Below are 12986 nucleotides of genomic sequence, written 5' to 3'. Positions count from 1 at the left end.
ACGTATAATGGAAGACTACATTGTTGGCAACTCAACATTTGATGAAGTAATCTTCCGACGCAGATTTCAAATGCGAAAACCTTTGTTCCTCCAAATAGTGTCGACTATTACATCCAATGACATATTTTTATCAAAAACGCGATAATACTAATAGAAGAGGTATTTCATAATTACAAAATTTTACTAGAGCTATGAGTGTGTTGGTGTACAGTACATCATTAGAGGTATTTCATAATTACAAAATTTTACCAGATGCTCTTATACATTTCATAAAAGGTGTTATTTCATGCCTTGGGGAAGAGTAACTTAGAAGGCATAACCAATATGATTAGGCAACTCTACTCTATGTCGGGGAAGAGCGTGGATTTCTTAGTGTGGTAGGAACCATTTATAGCATGCACTGGAATGGAAAAATTGTCCCATTTCTTGGGTTGGGCAAGATACAGCTAGAAACAATAAAACAAAAATCATTTTGGAAGTTGTTGCATCGTATGACTTATGGATATGGCACATACTCTTCGGAACACCAGGTCCGTGCAATGACATTAATATACTCCATCGCTCTCTTAATTTTAGTGATGTATAGGTAGGCTGAGCACGAAACATGAGTTACGTTGCAAATGGTCGAGAAAGTAATATGGCATATTATCTTATAGATGATATTTATCCTTCATGGGATACCTTTTCCAAGTCAATAACTGCTCTATAAAACTGAAAACACAAGTTTTTTGTTGAACGTCAATAGCCTATTAGAAAAGATGTTGAACTAGCATTTGGAGTTTTATAAGCCCATTTTGCATTTCTTTGACGCCAATGTCTAGTATGGGACAAAGATTTTGTTGAGAAAATTATGATTACATGTATCAGTACTAATAATACCATCGTTGAGGATGAACGAGATACATACCTTCACCAATATGATCAAACCGAATTTCTAAATGACATGTCTCCAAACCAACAATAATGCAACTCTACTCAAGATGATGAACATTCTTTTGAATACTCTACGAAAGGAATTACAAGCCTATCTAGTTATATGACCAATAGGGAACAACTTTGTGACAGAAATGCTCACATCGTTTGTAAAATCGATTTGATTGAGCATATACCGGAAAATTTAGATAGCTACGAATAATATGTTTTTCGGTATTTTGTATATTTTAAATCTGTAATTTTATATTTTATATTACATTTGTAATTTGATTCATCTTTTTTATTTATTAAGTATGTTTGATGAATGTTATATATTTTTATGTTTATTTTAATATTTTTATATCTTAAATAAATAAATTAGTTGTCTTGAAAAAAAATTAATAAGTTTTGTTTAATTTAAAAGTACTATAAATTATATTTATTTAATAAAAAATGATTTAGTTTCGTTGTTAGTAGGAATGAAAATATGGATTTAATTGTGTTGTATAGTTGGAAGAAAAAGGAATTAGTTTTTTAATAATTAGTTGTGTTGGATTTGATTTGATTGTGAATGGACATAATAAAATAGAAAGTAGGTGATTATTAATAATTAATATAGTTATGTTTATATATATATATATATATATATATATATATATATATATATATATATATATATATATATAGAGAGAGAGAGAGAGAGAGAGCAAGGATCATTTGAGAACTCAAAGTTTACCAAGAACCCAAGAACCAAACAATGACAGTTGGATTAAAATAATAAAGGGTTAGGATGCTTTATGACATTTTTGTAAATACTTGAAAATAAAAAGGGACATGGGCAGCTTATTAAAATAAATCAAGGGCGTTTAGGGAAACTGTAATTGATACCCCATTATCAGATTAAGCACGTCGAATCTCTCCCTACATCTCTCTCTCTCTCTCTCTTCATCCCATCCCTCTCCTTATACTTTCATCACGTGAATGGACATAATAAAATAGAAAGTGGGTGATTATTAATAATTAATATAGTTATGTTTATCTTGTTGTTATATATATATATATATATATATATATATATATATATATATATATATATATATATATATATATATATATATATACAGAGAGAGAGAGAGAGAGAGAGAGCAAGGATCATTTGAGAACTCAAAGTTTCCCGAGAACTCAACAATGACCGTTAGATTAAAATAATAAAGGGTTAGGATGCTTTATGGCATTTTTGTAAATACTTGAAAATAAAAAGGGACATGGGCATCTTATTAAAATAAATCAAGGGCATTTAGGGAAACTGTAATTGATACCTCATTATCAGATTAATCACGTCGAATCTCTCCCTACATCTCTCTCTCTCTCACTCTCTCTCTCTCTTCATCTCGTCCCTCTCCCTACACTTTCATCACGTCAACTTCATCACTGATCGTTTGATGAAATCCAATGTCACCATCTGAAAGCCATGGCCGCCTCCGGTAATCATCACCATATCGATTAGTTGCCTTCTTCATCGTCTCTCCCCCACTTCTCTTTCTCCCTCATACACACAAACACACACACACACATACACACGTCTTTACGCTTTTGCGACAATGATTCCTTCGATCAGGATAACATCGATGAGAGATTGAAATAGAACACGACGATGAGAGATCTCTCTCCTCCTATCATCGCCTCACCTCTTCCAGTTTCAGTCAATTGCAAAAATTAGGGTTTGCAATTGTTTTCTGATCCACAATTTGAATTTTGTGTTAAGATTCGAAATCAATAGACGAGACTAGCAACACGACCATCACAAGTTAGAAATCGACACACGAGTTGGCGATGGAAGGGAAAAAACATTTGGAAGATACGATAGAATCGATATTTCAAATATTATCTTCGATAAAATCAATGGAGCTCTCAATGAAGCTCGACTCCAATACAAAGCATCTGTTGCAACTCTTTGTTCTGTTCTCAGTGCTATTCTAAATTCTAAGGTAATGTTTCGAATTTTTCAATAAGATCGTAATTTTCTCTTCATTTTCAAGTATATGATCCATTAGTAATCGGATTATCAAACTGTTTACAAACCTTGTAAAAGCTATAAATCAAGGATGCTTATGTTTTTGCTTTTGCTATGTTTAAAGGTTGCAAAACATGATATGAATAATGATTTTATGATATTTTATTTTGAATTTTAAATCTACAAATGAAGGCCAACACTTATGAAATTGATACAATATTAACTGATGAAATAGATGTTGATTAGTTGGAAGAGAGTGTCTCAGGAGAACTTATACAACTCTATTATTTTCTGCAATTTTGCTAGACATTTTATGCTTCATCTGTGCCAGTCAAGAAATTTGGTTAGCATTCTCTCTTATAATCCTTCATTTGTATTTTTTTTTTCATGTTTAACATATTTTTTAGACTTTTATCTTCATCAGAGTTCGTTATCAATCTGCTAAAAATACTTTCTATGCAAGATCTTGATGAAGGTTACAATGGTATTGATGACAAAAAGGCTTCCTTACTAATGATGAACTTCACTATTGAGGAAGTCGAGTTTTCAATAAAAAAAACTAGGTATTGTAATTTGTATTTATTTTAAATCATACAAAATATATTTTACTAATTTGTTTTTCTTCTCGTGATTCTTAATAGGTGAAGATGCTCCTGTGAACGAACTTGTAGATTTCATCTTTACTGCTCAGTTAGCTAATGCAGATGATAAAGGAATCAGTGTTGAATTTCAGAAAAAGGTTTGGTTGTTCCACCATTAGTCTACCCTTAATCCCTGTAATTGAGGTCATTTTGTTCTAAAACAGGATATGCTTATTGTAATTGCAGAAAAACTATGGAGTGGGCTTGAACATTTTGTATTTGATTGGTTGATCAATGCTGACAGGTAAGGGCACGTTATCTTCAGAAACTTGAAGATATCTAGTTGATATGCTCATTGATTTCAAGTGGCATAATTGGAATTATGTCATGTGGTGTTGTGTTTATTTGATAATTTTTCTCATTACAGGGTTGTAAGTCAGGTTGAATATCCTTTGTTGGCTAATTTGAGGAGGCTCCTTCTAGACCTAGTTGCACAGCTTGTGGGTGCTCTATCGCAGATGATGTGATTGGTAAATTTGGTCAGTTTTATAATCAGTTCAATAGTTATAATCAAGACAACTATGGTTGCTTCTTTTTTACTTAACTAAATTTATAAAAAGTTTAACGTTGCAATTACATGTGATTCACATATGAATTACATGTGATTCACATGTAAATCACATGTAATTCACATATGATCCACATTTGATTCATATGTAAATCACATGTAATTCATATGTAAATTACATGTGATTCACATGTAAATCACATATGAATTACATATGATTCACATGTAAATCACATGTAATTCACATATGAATTACATGTGATTTACATGTAAATCACATGTAATTCACATATGAATTACATGTGATTCACATGTAAATCACATATGAATTGTACGTGATTCACATGTAAGTCACATATGAATTGTAATTACATATGAATTACATATGATTCACATGTAAATCACATATGAATTACTTGTGATTCACATGTAAATCACATATGAATTACATGTGATTCACATGTAATTCACATGTGATACACATGTAAATCAGATATGTATTTTTGTGAATATTTTTGCATCAATCAATTTCTTTTTAATTTTCTTGTAGATTTGGAAGAAATTGTGGTGAATATTGAAGACATGGAAAATGATAAATTGAAGAAAATATGGAAATATTCACACGAAGACATGAAAACGCTTTGAAATTTGTAGTATTTTTTATTTTTTATATTTTATTTTATATCGAATAAAATATTTATACTATTATGTTTACAGATTAATTAATAAATATGAGATTTGTTGTGATTTACTTACGAATATTATAGTATAATAAATGAATATATGTGCATTTGAAAAAATATACACATATGCACCTAAAAAATTACTTTTAAAAAAAATGCAGTTTTTTTGTTAAATACAGTTTTTTCTGAAAAAAATGTAACATTCTTTAAAAAAACTTATAGTTTTTTTATTTAAAAATGCAGTTTTTTTTTTTTTTTTTTTTTTTTTTTTTTTTTTTTTTTTTTTAATTTGTAGTTAGTTTTGGAAAAAATGTAGTTTTCTTAAAAAAAAATTGCAGTTTTTTTAAAAAAAAAATGCAGTTATTTAAAAAAAATATTTTATCATTTTTTTAAAAAAAATCATGTTTTCTATAAAAGATTAAAAAATTTGCATTTAAAAAAAAACGAAAAATACTATTTTTTTTTTAAAAAATATGAAAATTTGATTTATGATGTAAATTTTTAGACATTTATATTAATATGTTAAATAGCACAAAAAAATTAAACATTAAATGAGATTGGTAAGATGACGATCATCTCCTTAATGAATTACTTTTGATCCAACGCTCCACTTTTAGTTCTCGGGTTCTCAGGAAACTATGAGTTCTCATCCGATCTCAATCTTATATATATATATATATATATATATATATATATATATATATATATATATATATATATATATATATATATATATATATATATATATATATAGGAGTAGGATCAAATGAGAACACCTAAAAGGTTGAGAATGCAAGAACAGATATCATCCATCTATTATCTTAGATCTAAGGCTATAATTAGTTAGAGATTTTGTTATTATTAAAATTTTTAAAATTAATTAATTTAAATTAAAATTAAGAAAAGGGTATCAGGGTAATTAATCATTCTCGTATTTTAAACAACTCCAAAAAATCTCTCTCTCTCTCTCTCGCTCTCTCTCTCTCTCTCTCTCTCTCTCTTTCTCTCTTTTTTTTTTCTCTCTCTCTCTCTCTCTCTCTCTCTCTATATATATATATATATATATATATATATATATATATATATATATATATATATATATATATATAAACCTACGACTTTATCATTCACTCCATTATTTTCCACTTGCGTTGCTGCCATCCAGGAACCACTTTCATAATCGGAGAATGAAAAAGCATCGCCTCTGCCTTCGCCACCATGATCGCCGATGATAGCCACCATCTCGCACAATAAAACCCTGACTACGCTTCTATATCCAACCATCTCTATAATCCAATGTCTCTTCCATTCGTGAGTACCAAACCTTTCAACATCCTAGGGTTATCAGTTGTTACACCTCCTATGTCGAAAGCAGGTGAATGAAATTGAAGAGGAAGGATAGTTGGGTCTTGCCTCCAGCAAGGCGACAATCCGACTGAAACCTACACCACAACCTCAAGTCTCCGGTGGCCACAATGGCTTTAGTAATTAGCGACAAAACTGACACAACAACCTCAAGTCTACGAAGATCTGCGATTTGTCAAGTTATCTGGTGATTTTTTCGATCTCATGAGCCGTGTCTAGAGAAGAGGGTAAGTCCTATTGATTGAGCTTTCTTGTCACTGCTAGTTGTTCATACTTTCTGATAAACCAATTATCTACCTTCCCATATGCTTTAATCAGTCAATTTCATCCGATTTTTAATCAATTTTGATGATGGCGGACAGGTCATCGTAAGCTGTATTCTTTATAATCACTCATGATTATAAACATGGTTGTACGTATGATTAAAAAACGCTAAGTTTATCTCCAAAAATCGTAGTGTTGGTTTTGTTTTCTGTAATTTTTGAAACTATGTGAGTATCAAATTTGGTGTAATTATCACAAGTTAAAACAATTAGGAACTCAATGGGAATTAGCTTCAATTTTGTGTTCATTCTCCAATTGGGATCTTGTATGAAGATGAAACTTGGAAGACCTCTTTGAAATTAATCCATCCTGTTTGGCTGCTTGTTTACATATTTAGTTACAATTGGTGTCATGAGCAATTCTTCTTGCTAATCTGATAATTGTTGGACCCGATGTACTTTTCTTTTACACTCAGTAAGTTGTTACAAGTCACACACCCTTCATGTTTCATAGTTAATAGTTAATACACAAGCCATTGGTTATATTAACATCTTCCATTTGCAGTTAATCATCAATGAATCTATCAATAAATATTCAATTGTAATCTTGTATGAATACAATGTCAGATGTCTCATTTGCAGTTAATCATCAATGAATACTCCATGAGGCTGGTTCGAGAGGAGCAGGGAAAGCAGCCACGACAATGCAAGTGAGGGGAAAAAGCCAAGAGGCGGTTGCCTCTTTTGATTTCACCGGGAACACAACCCCATCCTGGTGGTTATTCTTGGCAGGGAACGAATAATAAGAAATGACAATTTTTACACTATTTTTATTTTGTATTTATTTATGAATAGAGTGTATTCATTTGTGAATGTCAATGTATTTATGTGTGAATGACTATTTAATTATACATAATTGTTTCTTTAACATTTTTGCAGATCCATTGAATAAACATGCATAGAGTGGGAGGTGAGAGATTTACCAAATGAAACACCGACACAAATAGATTTCGGAAGGAGCGCAAATATGTTTTATTCATTTATGATTGTAATTGTAGTATTAGTTTCCGTATAAAAAAATATATATATTGTAACTTATTCATTTACTATTATAATTATATTCTTATATGAATAGAAATGTGTTTTATTTATCTATATATGTGTATCATTTTAGTTGATTTTATAATCATTTTTTTTGGGTTTTATTAATTTATGATTTTACAAGTGTATTCATAAATACATCTGAGTTAATTTATTTCTAATTTCTAATTTTATTCATTTTAAAATGAAATGTATAAATCATTATTTTTGAAGATATTTAAAAAAAAAAATGAGGTAAACCGATAAATTATTCATTCTCTTGATATTTGATTGTTAAAAATAAAACATAAAAATGAATGAAATGAAAAAAAAAAACGTTTTTTTAGATAGAAATTAACTCATGATTTTATTAATTATTGGTTCATTAAAAGAATAGGATCTAAAAAATGAGATATTTTTGGTAAGTGTCATTATAATCACTAAAATTTAGGAAATCATAATTTAATTAGATGGTAAAATTCCATTTATGCCCTCTAAAAATGATTGGTCTACAACTGTTCTTGCGTTCTTGCGTTCTCAACCTTTTAAGTATTCTCATTTGATCATATATATATATATATATATATATATATATATATATATATATATATATATATATATATATATATATATATATTCAAATGAAAACATTTTTTAAATTGAGTACATTTGAGAACAAATCTACTATTTAATTTTTCAATTAAAATCATAAAATAATATTTATATTAATAAAACTATAACTGAAAACCACTATCCACTTAGGGGTGTTTGGGTTAGCTTTTCGAAACCAAAAGTCATTTTTGAAAAAGTTACAAAAACTTAGAATTTTCTAACTTTTCCAAAAAATTCATTTTACTTGTATAAAACTCCAAAAGTAACTTTTTAAAACTAGCCAAAGCCAACCATGCTAGTCCCTGCCCCCAACCTCCAAACACAATTGTACGGGTTCTCCCGTCATTTGAAGCTACACCACCAAAAGACTATCGGACCACCGTACCGACGTCGTCGGAACCACTAAACTACTGCCTCTTTCATCCGCCTCTAGTACTCATTTCGCCGGAAGTCACCTCCTTTTGTCTCTACTCTTCTCGATCTAGCTTCCCAGCCGCTAGATCAGGTTTCATCGGCCACCACCGTCACCATCGGATCTGCCAATGTTGCTACCAGAACTGGCCTTCTGAACCACCTCCCTCAATCGTTTGTAACAAGATGAATCGATCGTTTGTAACAAGATGAATCGGTATTGTTTATATTGAAATTATGGCTCGCCTGTTTACTCATCGGCTGGGTTACTTCTCTTCAGGTAATGATTTCAATACACACTTCAATAGTTAAACGAGATGAATAAATACTTTATTTTGAAGATGCTGTAAAAATGGAGTTATGATTATAGGGGAATATGATTTTGTTAAAAAGGAAAACTTCCTTCAAGTAAAAGTTCGGAACCCTAGACAATCAAATCTATAACGATCGACAAGATTCAAGTCAGGATTAGTAGCCAATTTGGAATGCAATCAATTCGGCTACTTATTGTAATCTTTCTTTCTCATCTCGAATCTTTGGGCTAAAGCTATTACATCAATTTATTTACTCATTTACTGTTGTTAGTTGTATTTTGGTGCTTTTAATTTTTTTAATATAAATTATTGTTTTGGTTTCAGTTCTTTAAGCCTTAAATTCTGCACATATACAAAACCATTTGTAAAATCACAACCATAATTAGAAAAATGGAAAAGTCAACTATTTTTGTGGCGGTGATTCTCTTGGTAATTTTTGAGGGGTATGAACTTTGAACAATAACAGAAAAAGAACAAAAAGTTGCAGTCGGAAGGTTCCCCAACATTAATAGTCTTTGCTTGAAGAAACTTGATCAACTTTTATGCTTCTCAACTTTTTTGTTCTCTCCATACCTTTACTTCTTATTGTAAGCACAAATGGAATTAGAATTTAAGTATAAAAAGATTTAGTTTGTATTGGTTAGCTCAAAGATCATTAATAATGGCAATTATTTTGTCTAGTGCTTCTGGAGTAGTGTTTTTAAATTAGTTTTTGTATATGATAAATATATTACACTTGAGTAACATTTAAACATGTGTTAAAGATTATATTATTCAAGTCTTTAGGATATATTAGTTCAACCTTGTTAGTTTTATCGATTCCCATGCATTCCATATAGAAATTCAAATGTATTTATATGCCAATACGTAAGAGTCACAAAATAATACAAAAGATGGTAAAATATAATGTTTCTTATATAATGACATAATAATAATATTATTATTATTATTATGTCATTATATAAGAAACATTATATTTTACCATCTTTTGTATTATTTTATGACTCTTACGTATGAGTATATAAATACCTATGAATTACAATCACATACGATTATATATACACGAGAACAACTATAGAATCGAGAACATAAAGATAAAGTCCACATATATCATATATGATTAAATGTATATAGTCACATGTGATTATATGTATCTAATCACATAGAATTTATGTGCAAAATATTCATTTTTGCGTTCTCGATTCAGTTCTTGTTCTTGTGTATTTAATCACATATGATTATATGTATAATCGTATGTGATTAAGTACATGAACACAACTATTGAATCAAAAAGGCAAAAATGAATCTTGTCCACCTCAAATCATATCTGATTATATACATATAACCAGAGGTGATTAAATATACAAAAACAATTATTCAATCGAAACCGCAAAAATAAATATTGTCTACATAAATCATATCTAATTAAATACATATAATCACATATGATTATATGTATCCAATCATATATAATTTATGTGCATAAGATTGGTTATCCCATTCTCGATTCTATAACTGTTATTTGTCAATTGTAATCATTTATATGTATCTAATCACATATGATTTATATAGACAAAAACTAATGATGTCTATATAAATAATGTTATAATTTTTGTGTAGGTTCTCGGAAAGGAAATGATCCATCTTGCTCATGCTAGCTAATTTTCAAGATCAAGGAGGTGAGCACTAACTCTCCTATTACGTAGGAATTACTTGTTGTATGTTATTGTTCACAGAACCCTAATAACATGTGATTATGTGTATCTAATCACTACGATTTATGTCGCTAAGATTCTTTTACACGTTCTCGATTCAATAATTGTTTTTTTCACTTTAATCATATGTGATTAAATACATTTAATTAGATGTGATTATATGTTTCTAATCATATACGATTTTATTTGGAAAAAACGAATATTTTCTATTTACATCATATGTGAATAGATACATACAATCACATATAATTATATACACGTTAACAAATATTGAACCAAGAACGCGAAAACAAATCTTTATCCAAATTAATCATATGTATTAAATACAAATAATCAGATGTGATTATATGAATATAATCTCACATGATTTATGTGGACATAATTCATTTTTTCTTTTCTGATTCAATAGTTGTTCTCGTGTATTTTATCGCATGTATTAAATGTATAATCGTATGTGATTAAGTACATGAGCACAATTATTGAATCGAGAAGAAAAAATGAATCTTGTCCACCTCAAATCATATGTGATTATATACATATAATCACATGTGATTAATTACACAAAAGTAATTATTCAGTCAAAACCGCAAAAATAAATATTGTTTACATAAATCATATCTGATTAAATACATATAATCCCATGTGATTATATGTATCCAGTTATATATGATTTATATGGTTGCGATTCATTGTCACATTCTCGATTCAATAATTGTTCTTTGTCCACTGTAATCATATGTGATTAAATACATATAATCATATGTGATTAAATACATATAATCATATGTGATTATATGTATCTAGTCACATATGATTTATATGGACAGAAAATAATGACGTCTATATAAAGCATATGTAATTTGATACATATAATCACATATGATTATATACACAAGAACAACTATTGAATCGAGAACCCAAAGATAAATATTGTCCATATATATCATATGTGATTAAGTGCATATAATCACATATGATTATATGTATCTAATCACATATGATTTATCTAAACAAGATTCATATTCAAGTTCTTGATTCAATCATTGTTTTTTTTTTTCCAATTTAATCATACGTGAATAAATACATTTAATCAGATGTGATTATATGCTTCTAATCACATATGATTTTATTTGGGAAAAAACGAATCTTATTTATATAAATCATATGTAATTAGCTATGTACAATCACATGCGATTATATACACGATAACAAATATTGAATCAAGAACGCGAAAACAAATCTTTACCCACATTACTCATATATGATTAAATACATCAAATCAAATGTGATTATATGAACCTAATCACATAAGATTTATGTATCTAATCACATATGATTAAATATAATTAAATACTTATAATCATATGATAAAATACTTAGAATCACATATGATTAAATATATGAGAAAAATTATTGACACAAAAACTCAAAAATGAATATCGTTCATATAAATCATATGTGATTGGATACATATAATCACATGTGATTTACGTAGACAATAATCATTTTTGCATTCTCAATTCACTAGTTTTTCACATGTATTTAATCACATGTGATTATATGTATTTAATAACATAGAAATCATATATGATTATATATATATATATATATATATATATATATATATATATATATATATATATATATATATATATATATATATAATCACATGTGATTATATACAAGAGAAAACCTAATGAATAAAAAACACAATAACAAATCTTTGTAGGTGGGTGTGGGGTGGTGGCAGCGGGTGGTGGAGGCAGGGTGGTGGTGATTGGTGGTGGTGGTGATTGGTGGTGGTGGTGTGTGGTGATGTGTAGTGGTAGGTGGGTGGGTGGTTGCAAGTGATGGTGGGTGGGTATGGGTGGTGGATTTAATTCATTTTTTCTTTGTGATTATATGAATCTAATCACATATGATTAAATACATATAATCACATTTGATTATATGAATCTAATCAGATAACTCATTTTTGCTTTGCTGATTCAATAGTTGTTCTCATGTATTTTATCAAATGTGATTATAGGTATAATCATATGTGATTAAGTACATGAGCATTGCTACTGAATCGAGAAGGAAAAAATGCATCTTGTCCACCTCAAATCATATATTATTATATACATATAATCACATGTGATTAATTACACAAAAGCAATTACTTAGTCGAAAATTGTTATTATATGTATTCAATCATATATGATTTATGTGGATGAGATTCATTGTCACAATCTCGATTAAATAATTGCTCTTTGTCCACTGCAATCATATGTGATTAAATACATATAATCATATGTATCTAATCACATATGATTTATACAAACAAAAAATAATGATGTATATATAAATCATATGTGATTATATACATATAATCACATATGATTATATATACACAAGAACAATTATTAAATCGAAAACACAAAGATAAATATTGTCCACATATATCATATGTGATTAAATGCATATAA

General features: G+C 28.8%; 1 long non-coding RNA gene across 2 annotated transcripts; it reads left to right on the top strand.

Moving 5' to 3' along the window:
• Window positions 1-8369: 8369 nt before the first annotated feature.
• On the top strand, window positions 8370-12711 carry LOC145053145 (uncharacterized). 2 transcript variants are annotated; one of them, XR_013684362.1, is made up of 4 exons: window positions 8370-8769; window positions 8860-8998; window positions 10424-10482; window positions 12248-12711. It is a non-coding gene; the product is annotated as an uncharacterized LOC145053145 (long non-coding RNA). The 2 variants fall into 2 exon arrangements; XR_013684361.1 differs by having other exon boundaries at window positions 8370-8998.
• The last annotated feature ends 275 nt before the right edge of the window (window positions 12712-12986 follow it).

This window comes from Lactuca serriola, chromosome 5 (genome assembly GCF_051521515.1).
Source record: "Lactuca serriola cultivar US96UC23 chromosome 5, Lser_US96UC23_V15, whole genome shotgun sequence".
In the NCBI taxonomy this organism is placed as follows: domain Eukaryota; kingdom Viridiplantae; phylum Streptophyta; class Magnoliopsida; order Asterales; family Asteraceae; genus Lactuca; species Lactuca serriola.
The sequence above is the reverse complement of the archived record's forward strand: the minus strand, read 5'-3'. Positions and strand labels throughout refer to the sequence as shown.